General features: G+C 39.6%; 1 protein-coding gene across 2 annotated transcripts in view; it reads left to right on the plus strand.

Annotated features, from left to right (window-relative positions):
- The window catches only part of peak1 (pseudopodium-enriched atypical kinase 1), a 117,351-nt gene that overhangs the window by 27,511 nt on the left and 63,653 nt on the right, over positions 1-26,187 (plus strand). The window contains exon 3 of one of the 2 annotated variants that reach the window (XM_030731711.1): positions 24,030-24,127. The exons of the other annotated variant lie outside the window; for it this stretch is intronic. The gene's annotated coding sequence lies outside the window, so the exon portion shown is untranslated. The remainder of the gene's footprint in view (positions 1-24,029; positions 24,128-26,187) is intronic. 2 annotated transcript variants of the gene reach the window in all.

A 26,187-nucleotide genomic window follows, 5' to 3' on the forward strand; every position in this document is an offset into this window, starting at 1 on the left:
TCGGGTAAAAACACGACAAATCTTAAACAATATCTGCAAACCAGTCACCCAGATCTCCATGCAAAGGTAAGCATTTTAATGTCATGCAAGGTAAAGTGTTTTTCCCAGTTTAGCGTTTGTGTTTAGAGAAAATCTCCACACCGCGGTGGATTAGCCTTTCCTAATCTTAGTCCTGAACACTGCCCTGTACCTTTCAGAGCGTGTCCTGCTGTAAAATGCTCGTATTATCTCAGTAAGGTGGTGTTAATGATCAGGTGTGTGAGAAGCAGGTGAAACGCTAATGTTAATATTACTAATAATATTGTATAACTTTTAAAAAATGTTTAATTTTGTGTGTGTAATGACTAATTCAAGAGAACTGAAGAAAAAGCATTTACATTTTACACCCTTTATATTTTAGTCGACTAAATCGACTGTAGATTTAGTCGACTGTATTCTTACGATAATTTTGTCGACTAAAACTAAAACTATTCAGATGACTAAATTATGACTAAAACTAAATTACATTTTCATCAAAAGACTATGACTAAAACTAAATCAAAATTTGCTGTCAAAATTAACACTGGGTGATACGAGTGGGTCACCTCATTCTCCCTCACCCTCAACACCAGATCCCCCCAGGGCTGTGTGCTCAGCCCTCTGCTGTACTCGCTGTACACCCACGACTGCAAGTCCAACGTCCTCACAAAGTTTGCTGACGACACGGCTGTTGTGGGACTGATCTCCCACAATGAAGAGACAGCCTACAGGAGGGAGAACCACCTTCTGCTTAACATCAGCAAAACAAAGGAACTGATTGTGGACTTCAGCAGGAAGCAGTAGAGGGACTACCATCCACTTCTCATCAGTGGTGCTGAGGTGGAAAGAGTGGACACTTTCAAATACCTGGGAGTGACCATCTCATGGGACCGGTCCTGGACTCATTACATTAACAGCACTGCGAAGAAGGCCAGACAGCATCTCTACCTCCTCAGGCGGCGGAGAGACTTTAAGCTCCCACTCAAGGTGCTCAGGAACTTTTACACCTGCACCACTGAGAGCATCATGCGTGGGGGCATCACCACCTGGATGGGAAACTGCACTAAACAGGACTTCATGGCCCTTAAAAGGGTGCTTCGTTCAGCTGAACAGACCATCAGAACCACCCTCCCCAACCTACAGGACATTTATACCAAGGTTAAGGGCAGGTTAAGGGCTATGAAGATCCTTAAGCAGCCCAGCCACCCTGGACACACTCTCTTCTCCCTGCTCCTATCAGGCCGGCGTTACCGCTGCCTGAGGACTAAAACTGAAAGGTTGAAGAAGAGTTTTTACCCACAAGCCATCCGTCTGTTCAACTCTGAGCCTTAAACTGGACTATTATGCACAATGTATCTATTATTCTATGTAGTGTGCATAGTGAATGAATATATATATATATATATATATATATATATATATATATATATATATATATATATATATATATATATATAATTTCTTTATATTTTTTGCTACTTATTTTCAGCTGCATTTCACTGTGCATTGTACTGTGTATAACTGTGCATGTGACGAATAAACATTATCTATCTTATCTTAAACACTATTGGGTGCTAAGTCTTGACAAATATGAAAAACTGAATACCATGGTTCACTGATAAGAATTTTTCTGAATATTTATTTTATTTTTTTAAATGATGCAAGCACCATTTGAGAACCAGATTATGCTAAATATGGATCATGTGCAGAGCTGAACAGACCATTTAATTTTTTTTCACATGAGCTACCAGTGGGTTAACTAAAATGTCATTAGCTTACTGTCCCTGTTAACAATTTTGCAAATATAAAAACTGCTTGGAATAAAGAACTAAGAAAATAAAAATCATTTCTTGAATATAAATAATGCAGTTTACCTTCAGTTAATCTGATTTTTGGTCTGCCTGTATTCACCAGTTACTGTAGACTAAATTCTTCGTTGCTATACGATTATCATTCAGAATCATTAACAATCATTCATCTCTCTCTGGTATAGGCACCATTACTTTTGATTTCATGCTAGAAGTGGGAAATAAACTCACCGTGTAAACGGTTGTCTTGCTATGCTGTCACCATCAGCTGAAGTAGAGAACTGCACATTGTTCATTCTGCTGTTCCATCTGTGCCACACAGTATGACCACCTTTGCCCATGGCTCCAGCTGGAAACTCTGAAAAGCCAAAGTGCAGGGTCAGCTAGAAAGCCTCACTTCTAGAATTGGCTTATTTTTATACTCAGGCACTGTTTAGGGAATTGAGTTGTGGACATGAACTCTCCAGTTGACAGCAGATTTCTCTAATCATTAGACCAGTCTGTGTGTGGTTTATTGATCATGTTTACAGGGGCAGATAAAATGCACTGACAAAGTAGCATTTAGATTAGTCTGATTTAAAATTCACATTGAAAACCCGTCTGGCATGAAAATTGCTTCATTTTGTTCTGCCAACTTTCAATCAGGTTATTGTAAACCGAGGAAGACCCTGAAGAACCTTTTGAATACATATCTTGTTACTTCACATGCTGTCATAGTATCCATTTCAGATTTATTGGCCTCTAATCTACCCAAAGACTTTCAACTTGATCTGTTTCAAGGCCTTTAGTCTGGCCACCTATTGTTTCACTGTTTAGTCAACCTTGTCTCACATGGCTTTCTACGTAGGAGGTTTCAGCTGTTCATCCTCTTCCTCTGCCTGTGTGGTTTGTGCTTTGAAGATGGATGAGGAAATTGGACTCTGTATTGACAAGTTCATACCAAAAAAAAAGTTAAACTAATAATCACTGCTTTCTGAATCCCTTCCCACCAAATAGCAGCACTGAGCTTTTTTTTTTTTTTTTTTTTAAATAAATTCTTCCAGTCAGTGTATTAGCAAGTCTGCTGCATTAGGAAAAACATAAACAGCCTTCCTAGAAGCTAAAATATACCTTTGAGTGTACCTGAGCATTATTTCATCATATTACTATATAAGTTGATATATCAGTTTCTCAGAATTCGCCTAAAAGCACTACACTACTTGAAGGGTTTTAGAGATTTCAACACATTCAGGCTTTCAAGATGAGGGCATTTTGACATTCCATAAAGGTCTGCTTAACCTTGTTTTCAACTCTTCAGATGTGTTATGCTGTACAAACCTTGAGTGTTTAATCTATTGGATTCAAGCTAACATCTCATTATTACTCCTGGGCCTTTGAGAGTCACACATTCTATTTATCTTTGGCAAACTTTAGAAAGACTGCCAATGATGGGAACTTTGAAGCATGCAATGCGAAACAACTTTAAAAATTTTACCTTTACAATTTTGCTGTGTAAACTTTAAAAATGATTCCTTCCAGCTATTCTTCAAAGCCATATTAACAGGGTCTTTATTTTACTGTAGGACTTGAGTGCACACACAAACTTATAGATAATTGATATTTACTCAGTACTGAAATCGATGTGCAAGTCTAGATAAGGAAGTGGCTGAAACACTGCCTTCAAGGGTGTTCTATCATCCTGTCAGGCCTGAAGGGATTTAGCTGTTATTAGTAACAAATTATTTCTCAAAGTAGGACCTAAACGCATGTTATGGCACACCAAGTTTGACAACCACGGAGCTATGCACTCAAGTTAAATTGCTAAAAGCATATAATCTTGTTTTCTGGGAACGTTGTTTTGAGATGCTAGAGGCTTCGCTAAATTAGTCTGTAATATGTAAACATGGCTTCCCATAAGAACTTGCATGGATTTTGAGAAAAAGGAAGAGGCAGGATCACTCCCACTCTATAATAATCTCTCTTCAGACTGTAAACCCATAAAATACTGGTTCACATCAGCGACTGTAACTCCTGAGCATTGTAATCATGGGTAGTGGACTGGACTTTCTCTGTATGTGCTTGTCCTGTTGTAATTACTCTACAGTCAGCCAGACCCTGTTAATCTCACTCTCTGTTGCGTGTTTTTTCAGCTGTGATTACATGACAGCTCTGTGAAACTTGGAAATGGGGGTGAATGCCTTTCTCTGTACTCAGCTTTTGACATATATCATGACTTAAGATCAACCAACCTCACATGGTGTAAAAATGTTGGTCTTAAAAGCTGATACATTTATGCTAAGAAAAGTACTCTGTTTCTCTCTAAATTTATTTCATGGGTATTTCAACACATCTCTGGCTTTCATATCAAAAAGGTCAACAATTCTCTATATCCACTGCTCAAAAAAATGACAGAACACTGTGAAAACACATCAGATCTCAATGGAGAAAAAAAATTGTGCTAGATATCTATACTGATATGGGCTGGGTAATGTGTTGGAACAAAAGCATGCCACATCATTTGATAGCAATGAAAATCATCAACCTACACAGGGCTAAATTCAAAGACACCCCAAAAATCAAAATGAAAAAATGGTGCAGCATCCTAGTCCATTTTGACAAAATTTCATTGCAGGAGCTCAAAGTGGTACTCAGTGGTTTGTATGGCCCCTACGTGCTTGTATGTATGCCTGATAGTATCAGGGCTCCTAACGAGACAACAGATGGTGTCCTGGGGGATCTCTTCCCAGATCTGGACCAGAGCATCACTGAGCTCCTGGAAAGTCTGAGGTGCAACCTGACAGTGTCAGATGGACTAAAACGTAATGTCCCAGAGGTGTTCTATTGGATTTAGGTCAGGCGAGCATGGTGGCCAGTCAGCAGTATCAATTCCTTCATCCTCCAGAAACTGCCTACATTCTCCTGCCACATGAGGCCGGGCATTGTTGTGCACCTGGAGGAACCCGGGACCCACTACACCAGCGTAGGGTCTGACAATGGGTCCAAGGATTTCATCCCGATAGCTAATGGCAGTCAGGGTGCGGTTGCCTAGCCTGTAGAGGTCTGTGCATCCCCATGGATATGCCTCCCCAAACCATCACTGACCCACCACCAAACTGGCCATGCTGAATGATGTTACAGGCAACATAATGTTCTCCACGGCTTCTCCAGTCTTTTTCCATATCTGTCACATGTTCCAGGTGAACCTGTTCTCATCTGTGAAAAGCACAGGGCGCCAGTGGTGGACGTGGTATTCTATGGTAAATGATAAATTGGGCTCCACGGTGCCAGGGAGTGAACGTGGGGCCCAATTGAGGACGTCAGACCATCAGGCCACCCTCATCAGAGACATTCACGCTAGTGGCCTGCTGGAGGTCATTTTGTAGGGCTCTGGCAGTGCTCAACCTGTTCCTCCTTGCACAAAGGAGCAGATTAAAGTCCTGCTGATGGGCTAAGGACCTTCTACAGCCCTATCCAGCTCTCCTAGAGTAACTGCCTGTTTCCTGGAATCTCCTCCATGCTCTTGAAACTGTACTGGGAGAACCAGCATGATGATGTGCCATCCTGGAGGAGTTGGGCTACCTGTGCAACCTGTCCAAATGGAAGCAGGTACACAGACAGACCATAATTTATGCTTTCGGCGTACTACATATGTGGCTGGTCTCATGTCTATGTTGGCCACTGTATTCAAGATAGCGGGGTAACACGGTGGCTTCCTCAAACCAGCACCTGCTCCTGTGCAGTTTTTAATGGATTAATTCTAAGTTTATGAGAATGCATCAATTTGTTGAAAGACATTATTACAGATTAATCAGTGTATGAGTGCAGTATTCTCTTTTTCTATTAAATACATTTTAAAAATGACTGACTGTACCTTTAAGAGTGTGTGGCTTAAAATATAAATATAAATGTTGCCTCAGTAAAACTTTTCCGATCACACTATGGGAGTTCATGGGAGTTTGTTCACTCCTTACATTGTTTAGTAATGAAAATAACAGACTGTTGCAGAACAATCGGCATTTAATCACTGTACTTTCATTTAGATTTAAATCTCAACTCTTTATGGAGCATTGCAGTCATTGAGGAACTATACTGAATATTAATTGAATGTATTTCTGTGTATTAGAAATTCAATAAGAGAGAGCCAGTGTATAAAGGAATACAGTGGGTGATTAGCCTGAGTGGAAGAACTGATAAAAGAATATTACATCAGGTGCATTCTGTTTGTCAATCCTTGTTTATACAGCCATTTAGATTAAGCAGTTATGACATGACCAGTTGTTTGTATAATCAAGAGAGACAGTTGTGAAAAATGAGTGTCGCTGACAAAGACGGGAACCAGATGGGTAACGTAGTCGTCATGTTAACAGTCAAGTTGTGTAACTGGGAAAGAATGAAAGCTGATTGAGACAGGATGATTAGCCAGATTGATTTTATTTATTAATTTTTTTTGAGACGTGTACCTCTTTTGCCTCTGTATCACTAGGATAACATTATTCAATATGCCTTTTTTTAAGTTTAGAGATATGTAAGATATTGTAAAGACAGTTGTCTCCCAAAATAATGTTATATCCAGCTGCCGTGATCTCATTATAGATAAGTCAGAGATGCAGCTTAGGTGTAAAGTCAGTACAGATTATGGAAAATATAGGCTTATATTTTTAAGTTCAATAACTGCAAACCTGTTAGACCCTCAACTGAAGAGGGACAGTAACACTGATGCCATAATAATGATTGTCATCAAAATAATATTGATTCAGGGCCGGTTTCTGCACCATTAATGTTTCGAGTTGAAAAATCTTTATTAAAGAGATTTACACAGCACAGTTAGTTCGCAGCTCGTTGATTCTTTCTGCAAAGTTAACTGTCAGTGTTAAGATTTGTAACTGCAGGCCACACTGGCAGTTTAAGCGAATAGCTTGAGGCAGACTAAAATATTTAAATGAGTATGAAACTTTTGTTATAACTGCAAAGAGTGAAAAAGGCTGCCGCATTGATCACAGATTCTCATTGATGGTGACAAAAGGTTGAATAAAGGAAAGCTTTTGCTTCTGCTGTGGAAGAAAAATGTAAATTCCTCTGTTGCACCTCATAAATGCTAATATTATGATTGTTTCCTTCGCGTGTCACAAGGTAATAACTTTCCATCCATGGATTGATAGTCTGTCCCTTTTCTTTAGAAATGGTGCGTGTTACCTCTTGCCAGAAGGCCCACAGAGCCAAATCTGTCTTCTGATGCCAAATGGCCAAAATGAAATTAGATTTTAGAGCTTGGCAGGGAGACAGGCGAGAAAGTGGAAACTATTTTAGAAGAGAAAAGTGGGACGGGGTTAAAAATTGACTCGAAATATAATATCTCATTCAGTATCCCATCAAGGTGAAAAAATAAACTTGGAGCTAAATAAGATATAGTTAAGATTAAGCACTACTAAAAAGTAAAAAGGATTTTCAGAACTGTGACTGGTTTATAGAGCAGAACGGAAAACATTACAGTTGTATTCATGAAGAATGCCTTCATGAAGGAAGATGAGGCATAAAGGAAGGCAGCTTCCAAAGATGATACTGTCATAAATTCTCTTTCATGTATCACACTTGAATATGTTTTACATTCTCCTTTATATACAGTAGCCATATATAGTATATACAGTAAGTTGTACATTAAATAAGCATGATTTTGACAGATATTCCTGCCCTATTGACTGACTCTTAAACAATATTTTTCTTCACCTTGTAATAATAAAAATGGCCCCCACTCCCACCCTTTGCCCACATACTTCAAGGATCAGACATTTTGAGGGTTTAACAAGGAAGAGTGATGAGAACTAACATTTAAAAAAAAAAAAAAATGCAGTGCTCTTTTATTTGAGAGAGACCATGGAGCATGGGGCATGCCTAATTTCCTCATTAATTCAGTTCAAGGATCATTAGTTGCAGTTCTGTGCTAAATGTAGAAGCAGCAGCTCACTTGCCAGCTTTGTTTTCTCCCTGTAGATACATGGTTGACATAGAAGTATCTGCATCTTTTATTGCTTGGCCATATTTTCCCCTAATTTTTGTCAGGATTATAGTGCCAGTGCTGAGTCTACATGTGCCACTCACCTAAAACCTTTTCCCTTTATTAAAAAAAGAGTCCGTTTCAAATGACGTTGGTCACATGACAGTGCTTTAAGCTCATCATGGCTTTCAAGGGAGCAAAATTTACAGCAATCCACAGCTACATTGTTATGAATCCCCGAACCCTGTCAGGTCGCAATGTGATACGGCTCTTAAAAGCCTTCATCGCCTGATCCGTGGTTCTGGCTGTGGCGTCCTGTTGCTGCATGTCTCTTACAAGCTCAGCTGTTGATGGAATGCAAGGCTGGTAGAATTGAAATATTTTCTTGGCAGATTGGCATTCATGTGTGAGCAGCATCAGAGTGCACCACTGCAGACTCTTAACTAAGCATATATAGAGGCTTTTGCAACTTTCTCATAAAAGGACTTGAACTCTACATAAAGTAAATGTAAATAAAGGTAACACTGTGAAATTTATAAAGGGTGCATTGGGAGAAAATAGGAAAGTATAATATAATGCCAACTGTCTGAGGCATGTTTATCAGTGCTTATATACTTTCTTAATGCTGAAATAACACAAACGTTCTTAGCTAGACTGTCTACCTTTGTGACACATCAGATGTAAACACATGCAATGCGATTTGCTTTTACCCTGTGCGCAAAGCGCGGCTCAAATTCATGAGCCTGCTTTTGCTGATCAACAGCATAACTACCGGTTACTTGTCTCATTATTTGGTACCTTGTGGATGTTACGAATTACACTTCAAAGAGCTAATTCGGGCCTGACATCCTAAAAATAGAACTGAGCAGCACAGGGCTGTAAAACACAGCAGGGCTCGCCTTTGCTCACTGTTATAATGACTTCATTTCTATGCATTGGAAGCAGCACTGATGGATTTTGATGTCTTGCTGCTTCTTGTGAGGGCTCAGTCATCACATTTCTAGCACTCATCATAGGGGCAAAGTATTCTGCTTGAAGGCAGCCATGTGACTTTTTAATGAGCATTCAGAAAGTGACATAATGACATGTCTTCTCAGTGCTTTTCACCTCAAGTGTCGTCCTTCTCCCACTTATGCAATAAATATCCATTACTGTTTGATTGTCGCAAGCAAGACCAAGTTTTATGGCATCCAGAATTCAGGCTGACACTAGAGATTATTCATGAATCAATTTATTAAGCTTGAAACTCAGACTGCAAACTAGGCACTTTTCAGTGAGATTAGTTTTTTAAATAAAAGTATGCCACCTCATAAAAATATGCATCTTTGTTTTCTGAGTTTGTGGTTTAGAAGACTTACAGCTCCACAATTTTAGAAAAAACACTCTAATCTTAACCATTTATATTTGCGGTTCATGATTGTCTCAACACCACATTTCCAAACCCTCAGACGGGCTTATCTTTCTTCAGTTATTAAACCTGAATAGCCTGATTTATTTTTCATCGAAAAAGAACTGATTCTGTGATGTTAGTCAAACTGTGTCAGTTTTTTAACAGAATAAAGGTCTTCAGTGGTAACTTTCTGCAAGATCTTCAAATAATATGAATATTCACTCACTGTAATTTTAAGTAGTTTTTAGAAGAACTTCGGTGAAAACATTGCACTTTTCAGAGGTGCCAGATGTTTTTTTTTTTTTTTTGGTCTCTGGTACTTACTCTCTTTTTTTTGCCACCTTTCTGCTGCATGTGGAGAAAATATTCACTTCAGTCTTTATGATGGGTTAGGGTTAGTGCAGGTGTGCTGGGTACAATTTGCCAAACTTTGCAGGTGTAGGCATGCAGATTTCATCTAATTTTCTTTTTGCTATTTTGTCCTATTTTGTTAGTGATTTTTCAGACCAGACCACTTTGTTTCATGCCTCCCTAGTCATGTTCTGCTGGTTATATGTCCATTGTAGGAACATTGGGGATCATCATAGACACTGAGTATGGTCTACGGCAATGCTTCCCAAGAAACTCAATGCACCGTGTGTTCTGAACCTTTCTATTGGAGCTAGCATTAAGGTTTCCATTATTTTCAGCTTTCTGTGGGATTGGACCAGTCTTCTCAGTAAACTTCCTAATTTATTGGGAGGTTATTGGGAGCTTGGGTTTCTACTTCTCTGTCACCAGTTCTTAGTTTGTTCTTTAATGGGTCAATTTTGGTAGCTAGCCTTGTACCTAGAACCTGCAGGTGTGCTGGGTACAATTTGCCAAATTTTGCAGGTGGTATGGATGCAGATTTCATCTAATTTTTTTTTTGCTATATGCTGTTTTGTCTTATGTGTGCACGTTAACATTTAATATGGATCCTACAAGCAGTTTTATAATTGAGGCCCGAGATCTGCACATCTAGGACATTATTATATATTTTATGGTGCGTATTATGTTCACCTGTTCAACTACTTGTTAACACAAATATCTAATCAGCCATTCACATGACTGCAATTGAATGCATTTAGGCATGCAGACATGGTCAAGTTGACCTGCTGCAGTTCAAACTGAGCATCAGAATGGGGAGTGATTTAAGTGCGACAGACTGGCGACCTGTCCAGGGTCTTACAGCAGCTGGGATAGGGTTCGTTCCCCCTGTGACCCTGACAGTGTTCTAGCAAGCAGTTGATTTCCTGGTGCTGCAGCGGGCTGACGTCAACTTGCACTGGGCTGAGAACTTTACCACTTCATTATTGTAACTATAGTGTTATTTAGCTGCAATTTGCAATCAACTACTGGGTTAATTTTGGTACACAATGCACTTTTGGGATTGTCCTGTTGATGCAACTCTTTGCAGGGACCCGTTGTCCGATACCCAGCCTTCCAACCCAGTGGAAAAAAAACTGGATTGATGGATGGGTTTTGGTGGCCATCTTTAGGGTTTACAGAGAATGGTCCAAAACAACAAATCCTCGCTAATATAATGCGCCAGGTTACGAACCTCAAATAATATCAAATTGGCTTTCTCTAATAGAGCGCCTTTGGAATGTGGTGGAACCGGAGATTTGGTCAATGGATGCACAGCCGAGAAATGCAGATGAACTATGATGCTGTCATGCCCAGTACTAGCATGGTGTGACTAGTGAGTGTACAGTACATCAATCAGCCTGTGTTGCAGTAAAATTATGGAGGTTCACTGCCAGTCATCAAATTCAAGAGGGGGTAAAAAGTGGAATAAGGAAAAATGGAAGAAGACACATGGTGTAATACAGGCTAAATAACAGGAAACAAGACTCTTGTTCTTAAATGATGTCTGCACCATACTGCACTGTGTTTTACTATTCCCTCCTCGTTCATTCATTCCCCCGTTTGCCATTTCTTTGTATTGCTCTAATCTCTATGCCTATTAGCTTTCTGCCCTATGTGTCTGCCTGCCTTTTTCGTGTCTCTTGTGCCGTGTGTGCATTTGTCTATCTCGGTGGACCCTTCAGAAGTTCTTATCACGTATTTGGTCTAACACAGGCCCTCAGAGGCCTGCTGCAATTGGCTAGAGCAGGAAACCAACATGCTCTGCACAGAACATTATTCTGCACTTAACAATCATGACCTATTCTCCGTCTTCCTGTTATCCCTCCCTCTTCTTCCTCTCGTTCACCACTCCTAGCCGTTGTTGTTTTGAGTATTAGTATCACTGTGAAATGTGCCCTTGTTGTGAAAGTTGATCCTGAAGGAGGACGCATTTCCAGTGAATGCAGTAGATTTCTCTGAAATGTTCACCGCATGTAGAAAAACAAAGTGTTTTACTAATGTGCAAAAGCGAGAGATTCTGTGGGAAGGAGAAGATCTAAACAAATCAGGATGCTTTGACTTCAGATAATGACAGCTTATTTACGCTTTTCTGCTTTGAAGTATTTTTGTGAATAACTGTACTCTGTGTATATGCATCTTTAGCATAGGCTTGTCAGCAAGCACAAACAACAAAGCATGTACCTTTTTTTGTGGTAGCCTGCTACTGGTGCCTGTTTGACACTGAATGTCACATGACTATGATAGAATGGCTTTTAAAGCCTTTATTATTCTGCTTGTACTGTCATTTCATTATCATGCCTTTGCTTCTGGTCAAATACTGACTGTAGCCCAACAAACAAGGGCTGGTATTTCTAATAGTGTCTCATCTGTCTATGGGTTTTCTGTATTTCATTTAAAATATTTGCATAAATAGGAAAGTACAACAAAAAACTGTGCATGACTAATTTAGATTGTTTTTTTGTTTTTTTTCCAAATTGGAATTTGTTTAAAATACAAAGATGGAAAGAAAATGTGTAACTGTGGACATAATGGGAATGTACTTTTGCTGATCTAGTAACAGTTAACAACCACGCTGATGAAACCCCATATTTATTTATTTTTATGTGTATATATATATATATATATATATATATATATATATATATATATATATATATATATATATATATATATATATATATATATATATATATATATATATATATTATGGGCTATTGTAGATATTGCTGTATTGATATAATTTTTTGTTTGTTTGTTTGTTATTTTGACAACACTGGCTAGAACCCTGATTATAGTCTGTGTAAACCAGACAGTGTTTATAGAATTGTCATGGCAAAGGATGGTCAGCCAATCCAGATCACAGCTACTCATGAGGGATATATCAAAAAAACACTGTTCACTGCTCAGCGTTGTTTGTTTTTGATGGTAAGATATCATTTCTGTCTGTAAGATATGAGCCTGTGGAGGTTAAGTTTACGCTTTGTAGACTTCCCTATTTGTTAGCTAATGCTAGCTGTCAGGCTAACAGTAGGGATGGATAAATGAGTAGATTTTACATTTCTGCCCCATTTGAGCTCATAGTGATCATTAAAGTGGACGTCTGTACTTAGCCAAATCATCTGGTACTTGCAGCTCATATGAAGCTGTATGCTGAGGTTGCGTTTGTGTTTTTAAACAATCTGCATAATGATATGCCTTTGCAAGCGGTACCAATTTTAATCATTCTCTCATTGTTTTGCACTTCCAGGCCTAAAAATGTAGATTGCATGTCCTTGTCATTTTGTTTGGTCACTGGGGATACACAAACACCAACTGGAAAATATGTTAGTAATTTATTATAATTTGTCTTTAATATGATTTGTAATTCAAGAAAAAACCGTTGTTATTTAATGAATGTAGAAGAAATTGATGCTTCCTGTAAATACTTGTTGCAGCATCTGTATTTATTTTATGTAACTGAATTGCATTGGATTGAATGGTTTCTGGACTTTCTGAATAGTCATTGAATCAAACTGGGAGATCAGTGCTAATATCCATCTCTAATTACGCATGCTATTCTGCCTCTAGCAATTGAGCCGATTCTTTGTTTGAGAGTCAGCTCAGTTACACTTAACATTCTTTCCCACACAGAATGGATGAGAACTTTTTGTAAATGTGTGATCCTTCACTATTCTGGAAAGTGAATTACAATCAAATATGCAGATGAAAAACACAACTTGTTCCAAGGCTTCTAGTGACACACTAGAAAAACACTGAAAAACTAAGCAGTGTCCATCCATACACGACTTAGTTTTAAGTGCTTTGCAGAATATGCAGTGACCTGACAGAGACCGGTTTCAAATTGTTATCAGTTTGTTTAATTGCATCTGGCAGATTCTTTATTGTATTCAGTGAGAGAGGAGGGCATCAGCAGTTTCTAATCAGATAATTAACCAAACATTCAGATGGCAAAATTATTTGCCCCCCCCCATGAAAGTTTTTATCAAAATTTTGCCAAGTGCCTTTTTTTTTTTTTTTTTTAAACAGAGCAAGAGATTATTAACATAGCATTTCTGAGCATACTAGTTTTCTTTAGAAAACATAAACTACTTCTATTTGTGCACCATAACAGAATTATTTCAGAAAAAATAATATTTACAAGAGTCAGTATTATTAGCTCCAAATTAAAGCCATAGCACAAACCAAGTAAAATCAAGTTCAAACTGAAGGTTATCTTCCAATTTACACAGAGTATAAAAACTTCAGCAAGGATTTGAACTGTCACTTGAGAAAGCATTGTGCCAAAAACAAAAGAAATCAGTTTAGACTTGAGAAATAGAATTGTTAATGCTCGCAAAGCAGGAGATGGATACACAAAGTTATCATGGCATTTCCAGGTGTCAAGAAGTGAAGTGAGAAGCATCATCAATAAATTCAAAGAGAGCCACACAGTACAGAACAAGTCTGGTAGGAAGAGGTAGGAAGCGAAAGATTTCAAAGACTTTGGAAAGAAACTAGTGAGAGATGTGTCTAAAACCCCAGAACAGCTGCCAAGACACTATTGAACGACTTAACCAAGTCAGGAATTGTAGTCTCAAAGAAGGCATTCACTAGAACCCTGCACAGGAATGGACTGCAAGGTTGCAGACCAAGAAAAACTCCGCTTCAGCAGCAGAGACAACTTCAAGCCAGAATGAAGTATGCCAAGGACAACCTGGAAACGGGTCGTATGAGATGAAACTAGAGCTCTTAGGCCATGGAGATGCTGCTTATGTTTGGAGAAAGAAGGGAACCCAAAGAACACCATCCCCACAGTGAAACATGGTGGTGGGAGTATAATGCTGCTGGGATACTTCAGTGCAGCTGGAACTGGGAATCTTGTCAAGGTGGAAAGAATCATGAAGAAAGAATATGTGAAGATTTTGAAAGAGATCCTCAAGCAGTCAGGAACAAAAGTGGGCCTGGGTCGTCACTTTGTCTTCCAACACGAGAACAACCCAGAACAACTACATCCAGAAGACCAAAGTGTATGTTATTGATCGGCCTGTACAAATTCTTTGGGGTGAACTGAAGGCCAAGGTCCATGCCAGAAAAGACCATCAAATCTGGAGGAGCCTGAGAGATTTTCCAAAGAAGAATGGACTGGGACTACTCAGGAGATGTGAGATTTAATAAAAACTACAGCAAACAACTGCAGGCTGTTATCCAGCAAAAAGGATACACAAAAGACTGTCATCATCTGCCTCTAATAATTTTGACCCTGGTAGTCTTTGGTTTTTGTAAAATAATTTTATTTCTGTGTGCAAAAGTAAAATAATGTCAGCGTCCAAAATAAAACTATGATGTTTGGAAAAGTTGTTAAAAATTCCTTGCTCTGTGTAGCAACACTTGGGGAATACTTAAAAACTGATTTTTCATAGGGAGGCTTTTAATTCTGTCCTCATCTGTAGGTAACTTGACAGGAATATTAGATGAGATTAGGTTCACAACATGCATAATATTGAATTTAGATTTTTCAATCAGTCCCTCCTCTGGCTTGATCTTTTCAAAGTTACTCTGTACCCTTTGGAAGCCCCCTCATTTTCTCATAGGCTGGCATACATGGCTTCCTTGTGAGATAATGGTTTTTTAAGCCATTTCCCATTTACACATACTTAAACTGTGACTCTGTGGTCACAGATTGATATTGCACCATTTAATCACTCTTGGAGTTTTATGTTCTGCACTCAGGTTAGGCTATCAAATATCCCCCTCTCTTGAATATTTTATGACACGATGCCTTCCTCTTGCTCAGGGAAATGTGTCATCTGAGCTAATCTGCAGTCGTTGGCTTCTAACACTGTCCTTCTCCCTCGAAGCAAGAGGGATTCAGTGAGTTTTGTCGCCAATGGCCATGTGAAATATTCATTTTAATTAATTGTCATGCTCTTAAGAACTAGTGTACAGTGACTTGTGTGGAGTTAAATTACCTTGAAAATGATGTACTACTGCCTTATGTAATGTAATGCAATATAATAATTTTCTCTGTTCAGAAAAAAATCCCACTTTCCCAAGATTATCAGATCATTTTTGTATGAGGCATCCAATCTTCACATTACTTTGCTATTGCATTAATGTTACTATATCATTGTTATAAAAATTTTAATGAAATAGTGGCAAGTAGTTGCAATTTGCACAATGAAACGAGGCTGTTTGTTGACTCTAGTTACAGAGATCTCCTTTAGGAAAGAGTGTTAAAGCACAGCTTTGAAACCTCTTACAGATTGTGTATTGTCCTACTTGACATAAGAATAAAGGCTCAATCTGTGACTTAATCAAAGTGTCACTCATGTGCTGTGCTTTGAAATCCTGGAATGCATTTCATCATATTCTCCTCAGTTTAAAAAAAAAAAAAAAAGCAATCCATAGAGTGAACCGCATCATGTTATTTTATCATGCTGTTATATAAAATAAGGGTGCTAGAGAGTGTCTTCTAAGCGGACTCTTAAGTTCTCAGTGTTTATATCAATTACTGTATTTATTTTGATTGCTTATTCAATTTAGTTTTCACTTTGATTTTTCAATTAACCTAATGTCATGCTTGCTTTATACATATGGTAATTTAAATCATTAGGAGTCAAAGCACGAGTAGGAATGGATTTTCCTTAGAAGAATTTAGACCATTTCTGACTTTCACAAGTTTGAATTCAGTATTCCAGGGTTGCATGTAGTGGCACAAACAAGTTCAGTACTTTGCTACTATCACTTTCAGTCACTCAGCTCCCCAAGCTCAACCTCGCTGGTGCAGAAGCCCTTTCATATGCTTTGATCCTGTTAATAATTATTTGCCATGCAGCTGAAGAAGAAAAGCAGATTGAAAAAGCAAAGAATGCTGCGAACTGATAGGCCCATAGCGAGGGGGGGAGTAAGGCTGGGAATGTTTTTCTGGGGTGAGAGTTTCAACCCTGTGTTGTCCCTCGCAGACATTTTCGCTGGTTATGAAAAAGCAGAGAACAGCTCGAAGATGTCTGAAATTATCGTATGTCAAAGGGCAACATTCCTGCCATAGATAGTCATTGAATTTGAAACATGTTTTCCCTGTTTTCACACACACTGTAGAAAAAAATGCTGTTACTGAACGCATTCTCCATACGATACATATTCTGCTGTTGCTCGTGTGTTTTGAATGAATTTTTAGTGGTCTTGCCTTATCTCATCCATGCCGTCCATCATTGTTGGAAGGCGTTTGCCTCCCAGGTTGGCTCCCTATCTAAAGTGGCTATGGATGAGCTCAGAACAGAACTGGAATGAAGATCCCTACTGGCCTACTGGCAGCAGTGAGAAAGGAAATCCTTGGCTGGGGGTGAAAACAAGCCAAGAAGCTCAACTGTTTCTTCATCATTCTCTATTTGCTGGGTTTGGAGATGGATTACAATAACATTCTTCTATTTCTTCATAGTTACTGGAATACATACTGGACTGTTGTTAAAAGATGCAAACATCATTACTCCTGCATGTAGTACTTGTGCATGTAGTATTTGTGTAAGTAATAATTGTAAAATAGGTTAAATACTGTAAATTACAAGACTGTTGGACTTTGTTTAGTTTATAGTATTGCAAGAAAGAAGTACTATTTCAGTCCTGCTGTCATACAGAAATTGGAGGGATTACAGAGTCTGTTAGCCACAGGGAGAAAACATCTCCTGTGGTGTTTGGGTGATGAGTCTTTTTCCCCATGTTCCTTGTATCTTACCAGGGAGCCATGAATAGGATGAGAGGAATTGTGCCTGATGCTGAGAAGTCTCTTGAGCATACTCCCCACCGACACATCCACCAGAGTCTCTAGTTAAGCTCCAAGAAAAGAACCAGCCTTCCTGATGCGTTAAAGTCTGTTGGCATCAGCTGCTTACGCCCCCCTTGTCTGAGCACACAGCTGCGTGAAAGCCCACACTCGCCTCCACCGAGTAATACATCATGTGCAACATGATCCTGCAGGGGTTGAAGGTTCTTAGCCTTCTCAGTAGAGGAAGTCGACTCTGGCCCTTTTTGAAAACAGCTTTTGTATTCCTCAAACCTTTACTGGGGCCATGATTGAAAAGACTAACTGCCCTTCATGTTTTCACAGAGACATAATTATTTTATACAGGAATTTTTTGTAAAAAAAATACATGCGGTGTAACAGAAAGCTGAACCTGTTAGTTCAAAGCGTGAGCATCGTACAGATTCCCCTCGCTGCCACCGTTGATTGACGAGACTGTAATGCAGCAGGACACAGTAATCTATAACAGCATCTCATACTCCATTGGTTGGAGATGTGAATTTTCAGCAGACCTGGGAATACATGAGCGGCTCCACAAATCCTATCAAATCATGACTCTGGAATGTCAGAAATTGCCAAAAAATAAATAGGAGTGATTATGAGATTCAGTCCACCCTTCCTTCTATACTCTCAAGAGGAACTTGTGCACATAACTAACAAAGCTGAGCCTAGCATTAGTCGTCCCCCCCGTTCCCCTGAAATTATTGATTGATAGCTAAACCTTGTATCCACTATAGACTTTATGATCCACGTACTCAATAAAAAAAAAAAAAAAAGATTTATTTGGGTGACTGTTAAGTTGCCATTGAGAAAGAAGAATGGGTCAAGACTCACATCCCTCATTCACTTTATTGCTGCAACGTAACATATAAAATGAAGTCATTATAGTGACTTCATTTTATATGTTACGTTGCAGCAATAAAGTGAAGTCATTATAGTGACACATCTGTGATTGGACAGCTGATGGTTGAAGGACAGAGGGATGGATGATCCAGTTTTGTTCCCCATCACTGCACATTTGCAAAATCAAAATAGGAATGAGGGATTGTCTCAGTCGCCTTGATAAACACACATGAACACAAAGATAGACGAGGATGACGAAGTGGGAGATATGCAGACTTATAAGGGTGATGATGAAAAACAGCTGTTACCGGAGGATGATGTTTGCGTGTGAATACACACATGACAGCAATATTTATGCAAGTACCAGCTCCTCACATACAAACACAACATTCACAGATGAAAGGCGGTAAAACTTAATGGCAGGTTGGCCATACATATAATGGTGTCTAACCACAGGCATTTTTCTTGGAAGCCATCTAACATCAAGTGTGCGCACAGGGTGGTTTACAGTGCTGTGCAGAAGTCTTGAACCACCCCTCATTTCTTTATATTTAGTTTTAAAAATGGGATTTATTGAAACGTGAAAACAGAAATGGACAACATAACATAAATACAGTATATAAGGCAAACACACATTTTGTACAATTCTAATATGCTTGAAAATCAATAGTTTGTGTGACCACCTGTGTTCTTAAACACAGCCTGAACTCTCTTAGGCAGCTTTCTTGTAGTTTCTTTAAGTAGGAATAGTTCTCCAGGCTTCTTGAAGGATATCCCAGAGCTCTTCTTTGGATGTTAGCTGCCTTTTTAGGCTTGAATGATTCATTGGTTGAAGTTAAGTGGCTCAACAAACAATCAAACAAAACATATTCCTCTGAAAATGGTCAAAATCTACAAAGTCTAGCCCCTTGGAAGCAAAGTATAAAGAAATGAGGCCCTCAAATGGCTCGAGACTTTTGCACAATATTGTATAAGATTTGACTCATTAGTATTAAAAGCCACTGAGAAATCTGCCTTTAAAATACAAATGGGATAAAAAAAAACAGCATATGAGAATTGTTATTGTTTAAACAACACAATATAACTCCAAGTAAATCAAACTTCTGTGAAATCAAACTGTCCACTTAGGAAGCAACACTGATTGACAATCAATTTCACATGCATTTGTGCAAATGGAATAGACAACAGGTGGAAATTATTGGCAATTAGCAAGACACACTCAATAAAGGAGTGGTTCTGCAGGTGGGGATCACAGACCACTTCTCAGTACCTATGCTTTCTGGCTGATGTTTTGGTCACTTTTGAATGTTGGTGGTGCTTTCACACTCGTGGTAGCATGAGATGGACTCTACAACCCACACAAGTGGCTCAGGTAGTGCAGCTCATCCAGGATGGCACATCAATGCGAGCTGTGGCAAGAAGGTTTGCTGTGTCTGTCAGCGTAGTGTCCAGAGGGTGGAGGTGCTACCAGGAGACAGGCCAGTACACCAGGAGACGTGGAGGAGGCCGTAGGAGGGCAACAACCCAGCAGCAGGACCGCTACCTCCGCCTTCGTGCAAGGAGGAACAGGAGGAACACTGCCAGAGCCCTGCAAAATGACCTCCAGCAGGCCACAAATGTGCATGTGTCTGCACAAACGGTTAGAAAGCGACTCCATGAGGATGATATGAGGGCCCGACGTCCACAGATGGGGGTTGTGCTCACAGCCCAACACCATGCAGGGTGCTTGGCATTTGCCAGAGAACACCAGGATTGGCAAATTCGCCACTGGCGCCCTGTGCTCTTCACACTGAGCACATGTGACAGACGTGACAGAGTCTGGAGACGCCGTGGAGAGCGATCTGCTGCCTGCAACATCCTTCAGCATGACCGGTTTGGCAGTGGGTCAGTAATGGTGTGGGGTGGCATTTCTTTGGAGGGTCGCACAGCCCTCCATGTGCTTGCCAGAGGTAGCATGACTGCCATTAGGTACCGAGATGTGATCCTCAGACCCCTTGTGAGACCATATGCTGGTGTGGTTGGCCCTGGGTTCCTCCTAATGCAGGACAATGCTAGACCTCATGTGGCTGGAGTGTGTCAGCAGTTCCTGCAAGATGAAGGCATTGAAGCTATGGACTGGCCTGCCCGTTCCCCAGACCTGAATCCGATTGAGCACATTTGGGACATCATGTCTCGCTCCATCCACCAACGTCACGTTGCACCACAGACTGTCCAGGAGTTGGCGGATGCTTTGTTCCAGGTCTGGGAGGAGATCCCTCAGGAGACCATCCGCCACCTCATCAGGAGCATGCCCAGGCATTGTAGGGAGGTCGTAGAGGCACGTAGAGGCCACACACAATACTGAGCCTCATTTTGACTTGTTTTAAGGACATTACATCAAAGTTGGATCAGCCTGTAGTGTGTTTTTCCACTTTAATTTTGTGTGTGACTCCAAATCCAGGCCTCCATTGGTTAATAAATTTGATTTCCATTGATGATTTTTATGTGATTTTGTTGTCAGCACATTCAACTTTGTACAGAACAAAGTATTCAGTGAGAATATTTCATTCATTCAGGTCTAGGATGTGTTATTTGTGTGTTCCCTTTATTTTTTGGAGCAGTGTATAAAAGAGGTTATAGAAAATGTTGTAAAGATTCTTGATTGAAAGGTACCTTTAAAAAACACAGTTTTTCCTTTATGCCATATTTACAGAGCAAACATGCTCTCAGTCTACTTCACACTGCAGGTTTTACAAACAGTGTCTTCCCTTACAAGTAGTTTTATTCAGTGTATTTAAGTCATCAGCTGCAATGAAGCGCAAGGGCAAAATGAAATATCACCACGTGTTTTCTCAGCCATATTTTAGTGATTAGATCAGTAATACTTTCATGGAGATATCATTAACCTGATCGATGAGATAGAGGAGCATCAGTGACCTCAAAGGCTCCAAAGGCCGCCTATGTAATTTGAATCCATGACCCAGGAAACTCCTGCTTGATTCAGCGTTGTTTTTTGCAGGAATGGCTTATTACTGGCAATTCTCTAGCTTGAGCTCCTTTTTACTTTTACTTCTATCCTACTGGCTCCATTCCTGGCTTTATCTTTTTTTTTGGCTCTCCTTTTCTCCACACCGTTACTCCAGTGATCAACCTTAGAAACAAAGTGTGGGAAAGGTTTGGTTTTACTCCTTTCCAGCTTCAGTTTTAATTACTAATCACATAATAAAGTGCATATTTTAGAGATAACTTAAATCTCATTGAAACCCATTTCGTAAAACTACCTTCCAGTCCTTGCCTCTCTTTAAGAATTCATTCTGGCCCTTCTGTATAAAAGACATCAGGTCCAGATGTGAGCACAGATGATAGGGCCCTGTAGATCTCACCACATCAACTACCAACTGCACTGACATCTGCATGCAGAGTACCTTTTGTGGTCAATAGGAAATGGCCTCTTTTAAGCTAATTTAGTAGCACTGTGCAATTGAGACTAAACACTGGAAAAAGCTGGTAGGCAACTGTCCCTGACAAACATCATATAAATGGTGAGAAACATTCAGTTAGAATTCCTCAGATTTGTTTTGGTTTTAAAACGGTCACTCATAAGCACCCACTTTATTTTAACTGTCTTGTAGGCCTCACAAAAATGAGTAACTGTGGAAGCAGCGCTGCAAACTAGGCATTTCAGTGATGGAATATACTGATGGGGTTTGTTTAGTTTGAGCTGTTTTGGACAGACTCATGAGTTGCTGACATGTTGATGGCCATACTGAAGATTTCCTGTTCTCTTGACAATATTTTAATTGGCAAGGATTGCTGCAGTAAAGGCAACAGATTGCCTTGACATAGATGTCACAAACCCTAAAGAAAGAACAGTGGTAATAGACATTTTGTGTATTACTTGATGATTGAGGGAGTTCACTGCACTGCAGGGGTGTCAGTGGTCAGTGGTTACGGCTTTGCAGAGTTGGATAATTGGAGAAAATTGGAACCTTTTTATTTATTTTTATTTTTTTATTTTTCACTGTATTTTGCAGCGGGGGTGTTGTTACAAACCCTAAGAATGAATGGGAGTGGTTAATATCATTAGTGAGACGTCTGACACAGCTCCAGTTTTACAGCTTTCCATTACTCCAGGTGTGCCACGGTACTTTGAAGGAACATTGTTAAGCCAAGGAGCCACACTGATGCATTTCTTTGAGTTACGACAGATTTCTTTGTACTGTAATTTCTTTGTAATGACAGTAGACATGTTGAAATGGCATTTATTTTTTTTTTAAAGCATCTCAGGCTTTTTTGTAAATGTACAGCTGTACGCTAGATATGGAGAAGTTTTTTGTTGTTCTACATTTTTATGCAATGGTTTACTGGTCTAACCCTCTTGATATCAAATTGCACTGTATGTAGCCCATGAGCTAAAATGAGTTTGACACCCCTGCCATTGCTGTAGCGTGGGTAATCGCTTTTCTGTACCCAGAAATGAAGCTTCTAGTAACAGCACGCAGATACTGTATGTCACTCATAGAACAAGTTCCAAGTTGTGGCCATGGGGGCTAAAGTACTTAAGGCTGTAGCTTTGTGACGAAATGGGTTTCAAGTTTGACAGTGAATAATTCTGTCCATAGCTCTGGTGAATCACCAGAAGTTATTTTCTTAATCACAGGGAGGAAAAAGGTTTTCCTTACAGTTTTACAGCAAATAAATACAATGTTAAAAAAAAAAAAAAAGGTGTTACTAATACTTAACAGGGCATTTTTTAGTGTCCTGAAACCTCGGGACACAGTTTCTGCCCAACTTCTGTTTTCTGATAATCAACTGATGAAATCTGAATTGAACTTTTGATTTTTTTTGTTATTTTGTTTCTTTATGGCTCATTTAACTGACCTGTTAATACATTTTATAGAAGTTGAGCTAAAGGTTCGGACAATGTTGCCACATTCTCCAAAATGCAAAAATCGCAAAAATCTGAATTCTTGCTTATCGATTTCCTTCACTGGTTCATGCCTTTTAATATTTTATAGTACTTGTTTATGGTGGGGAGATCACTTTCAAAGTCTAGACTCATTCACTTTACAAACCATTTAGCTACTGAAACATCTATTACATTTGTAAAGCAGACCAGAGGTTGCCTATGCTGGAATCAATATCAACGGGGGGAGGATGACAGCTGCTCGGCTCTGTCCCTGCCTGCAAAATGTAAGGTTAAGAGGCATCATGAAATTGATAGGTCTCTTTGGGAATTCAATTCTACTGGGAGGATTCAGCTCAGCCTCATTCTCTAATTTCTTCTCTTTTTTTTATCGTCTTCCTGGACAACATGAGGAGTTCTTTACAGGCCTGGAAGACGGGACTGTTGGGGACTGAATATGAATTACTTCTTCAAAGGAGAGGAGAAAGGCCAAGTCTATCTTGCCTCTGGCTGTCATCCTCTTAATTTTTTATTTATTTATTTTTTTTTACCCTACACATTTTTCTGTTTTTCACGCTCTCTTGTTCAAATGTAAAAATCCAAGCTGATTGCATTCTCACTATCCTGTACGTGTCCTCGCTTTTTCCTCTACCATCCTCCTCTTCTATGTGTCTCTTCTGTTCTGCTTTGGCTCCCATATCATAACCCCCCCCATACTTTTTCCCTCCCTCCTCACATTACACTCAAGCTTTTCCTCTCGGTCTCCCTGCGTTCTCTCTCATTCATACACTGGCTTCATCTCTGCTACATTAGTTATGCAGCGCTCTCTCTCTCTCACTCGTCTGCCCGGCCACTGACCGGATAAACACCACTGCTTTGTAAGTAGTTCACAGTTTTTCTTGTTGGTTTTGTTCACTGGAAACTCTCTCCTCTTTATGTTCTCCCAGGCTTCAACAACTGTTGCTGTCTGCTCGGTATGGCAGAGGCTTGCTAGCATGCTGATGCGCTCAGAAACACAGATGGACAGGATGATCCACAGAGGAGGGTGAGCAAAGGGACAGATTAGATGAATTAAAGCCAGGGAGACAGTGTCATGAGCCAGAGTATGGATCATTACCATCTCCTGTCTTGAGTGTCAAGTTTTTGGAAAAAGAGAGTTTGCCTGCTGACTGGACACCCTCTAATTAAGCAGGAAGTGTGGCTTTGGACAAGCTGGGTCACATTTTAATGAGAGCTCTTTATACACTGGAATAGCTTCAGCCTTCTTAGTTCCACAATTCAGTAGTTTGGAACAGCAGTTGCAGTGTTTCATTGCTGTTCTGCTTTACATATTTCTGTTGATTTAACTTTTACAAGAGTAAGATTAATGCTTTGCTTGTTTTGTTTTTTTTTTCTCATCCTCATGAGTGTTGAATTTGTCTAGGACCAACTTGCTTAGCTTTCTCTCTCGTAAAACAGGTTTTGATTTCAATGCCAATATACTGCTTGAAAACTAAGATTTAACACCTTAATTACAGCATTATACTCAAGTAGAGAAATGGCTGATGAAATAAGTTTTCTCATTTGCTCAGAAGTGAAGAATAAAAGTACTTGCTCAGCAGTGTTTGGAGGAAAATCATCATGGTAATACAGTTTGATTGGTTGCTAATCTGTCACTATTTTGGCTGTATGTGTTTCGGATAATCCCAGTCCGCCTCCAGTACATTTCTTTCTAATCAGCTCGTGTTTGTGTCTTAGCTGATGTTGCACGGCCTGACCAAAGAGGAATGTAATGTTTTGTTTGTTTTTAATTCAGTCCATGTCTGTCCCTGTGCAAAGTTATTGATGCCTGTCAGTAGACTCTTTATATCTTTACATGTATTTCAGCGAGGAATGGCTCTGCATTATTCAGCTGACTAAGGTTAATGTTTTACCTGATGGGACTTTCTTATTATTATTCATTTCAGAATAATAATAATAAAAAAGCATCTTACCTGCACAAGATGGGACATCACTGGCAAAATCCTTTTGTCACGGGTAACATTAAAAAGAAAAGAGGCATCAGAAACATTCAAAGCTGAACCCAGTGTAATGACAGCATTAAATACTGCTCATATAATACTGCATGTGTCTCCAAACGCCATATGAAACCATCAGTCACATCCCTTAATAATCAAAATGTATTTTAAAAGTTGCCGAAATGTGCAGTTATTCATACCATGTGTTATATTGCATGCACACAATATGAGATTAGTTTGGAGTGTGTGGCTAACATTAGCAGTATCGGCACCAGCAGCCCTTCTTTCTTGCGTCTGCACACCTACACAGAAACACCTCTCTGGTCTTGAGGCTAAAACTAAAGCTGTCCAGAGCTCAAAGCCAGTCACAAGCCAGCAGCCTCGGTATGAGCAAAGGATTAAAGACGGTATCGGCAGGTCACTCTTAGAGGAAAAAAACAAAAAACAGAAATCGGAATCAACCAAGAAAATTGCAATTGGTGCATCTCTGTTTTTCCTCTCTTTTGTAATTCCAAGGTGTTTGTTGCACCCTTAAAAAAAAAGTTATCCAAGCACTCTTAGAAGCTACGGTGTTCATTGCCATAGTTCCATAACTGCTGTGGGAGCAGCTTGATTGCATGGTACATTAGAAGTGCACATCTAGCCAATCCAACTTGCTGGAGGCACTTCAGGAAGTGTAGGAGAAACTGTCTCAGGGGTGAATGGACAGTTGGAATGCCAAAGGTCTGCAGCCCTGTAATTGCTCCAAATGAGCAAATTGGTGAAAGCAAAGTTTGAAGGAGGAAATTCATTATAACCTTGTCATTATATTTTCTACTCTATTTTCAAGTCATAAATCAAACTACAAGAGTAAAAGTAGAGTGGGGGGGTGTGGATATTAAAATATTCTGGGTGACCCTTTTCTGAGTCTGCAGATTGCCACAAAATACTGGGGTCGCACTATGATAGTTGTGTGGTAAAACAGTGCACATATCATCAGCTCTTAGGAATGATCTGTGCATGGACTGCTACAATATTGATGGCCCGCAGAGAAATTGATGAGTAACATATCTCCATTGTTTTCTGGTTCTGGGCTGTGAATTAAAACTAGTTGCCTGGTGCTTGATGA

Source organism: Archocentrus centrarchus, chromosome 6 (genome assembly GCF_007364275.1).
Source record: "Archocentrus centrarchus isolate MPI-CPG fArcCen1 chromosome 6, fArcCen1, whole genome shotgun sequence".
Classification (NCBI taxonomy): Eukaryota; Metazoa; Chordata; class Actinopteri; order Cichliformes; family Cichlidae; genus Archocentrus; species Archocentrus centrarchus.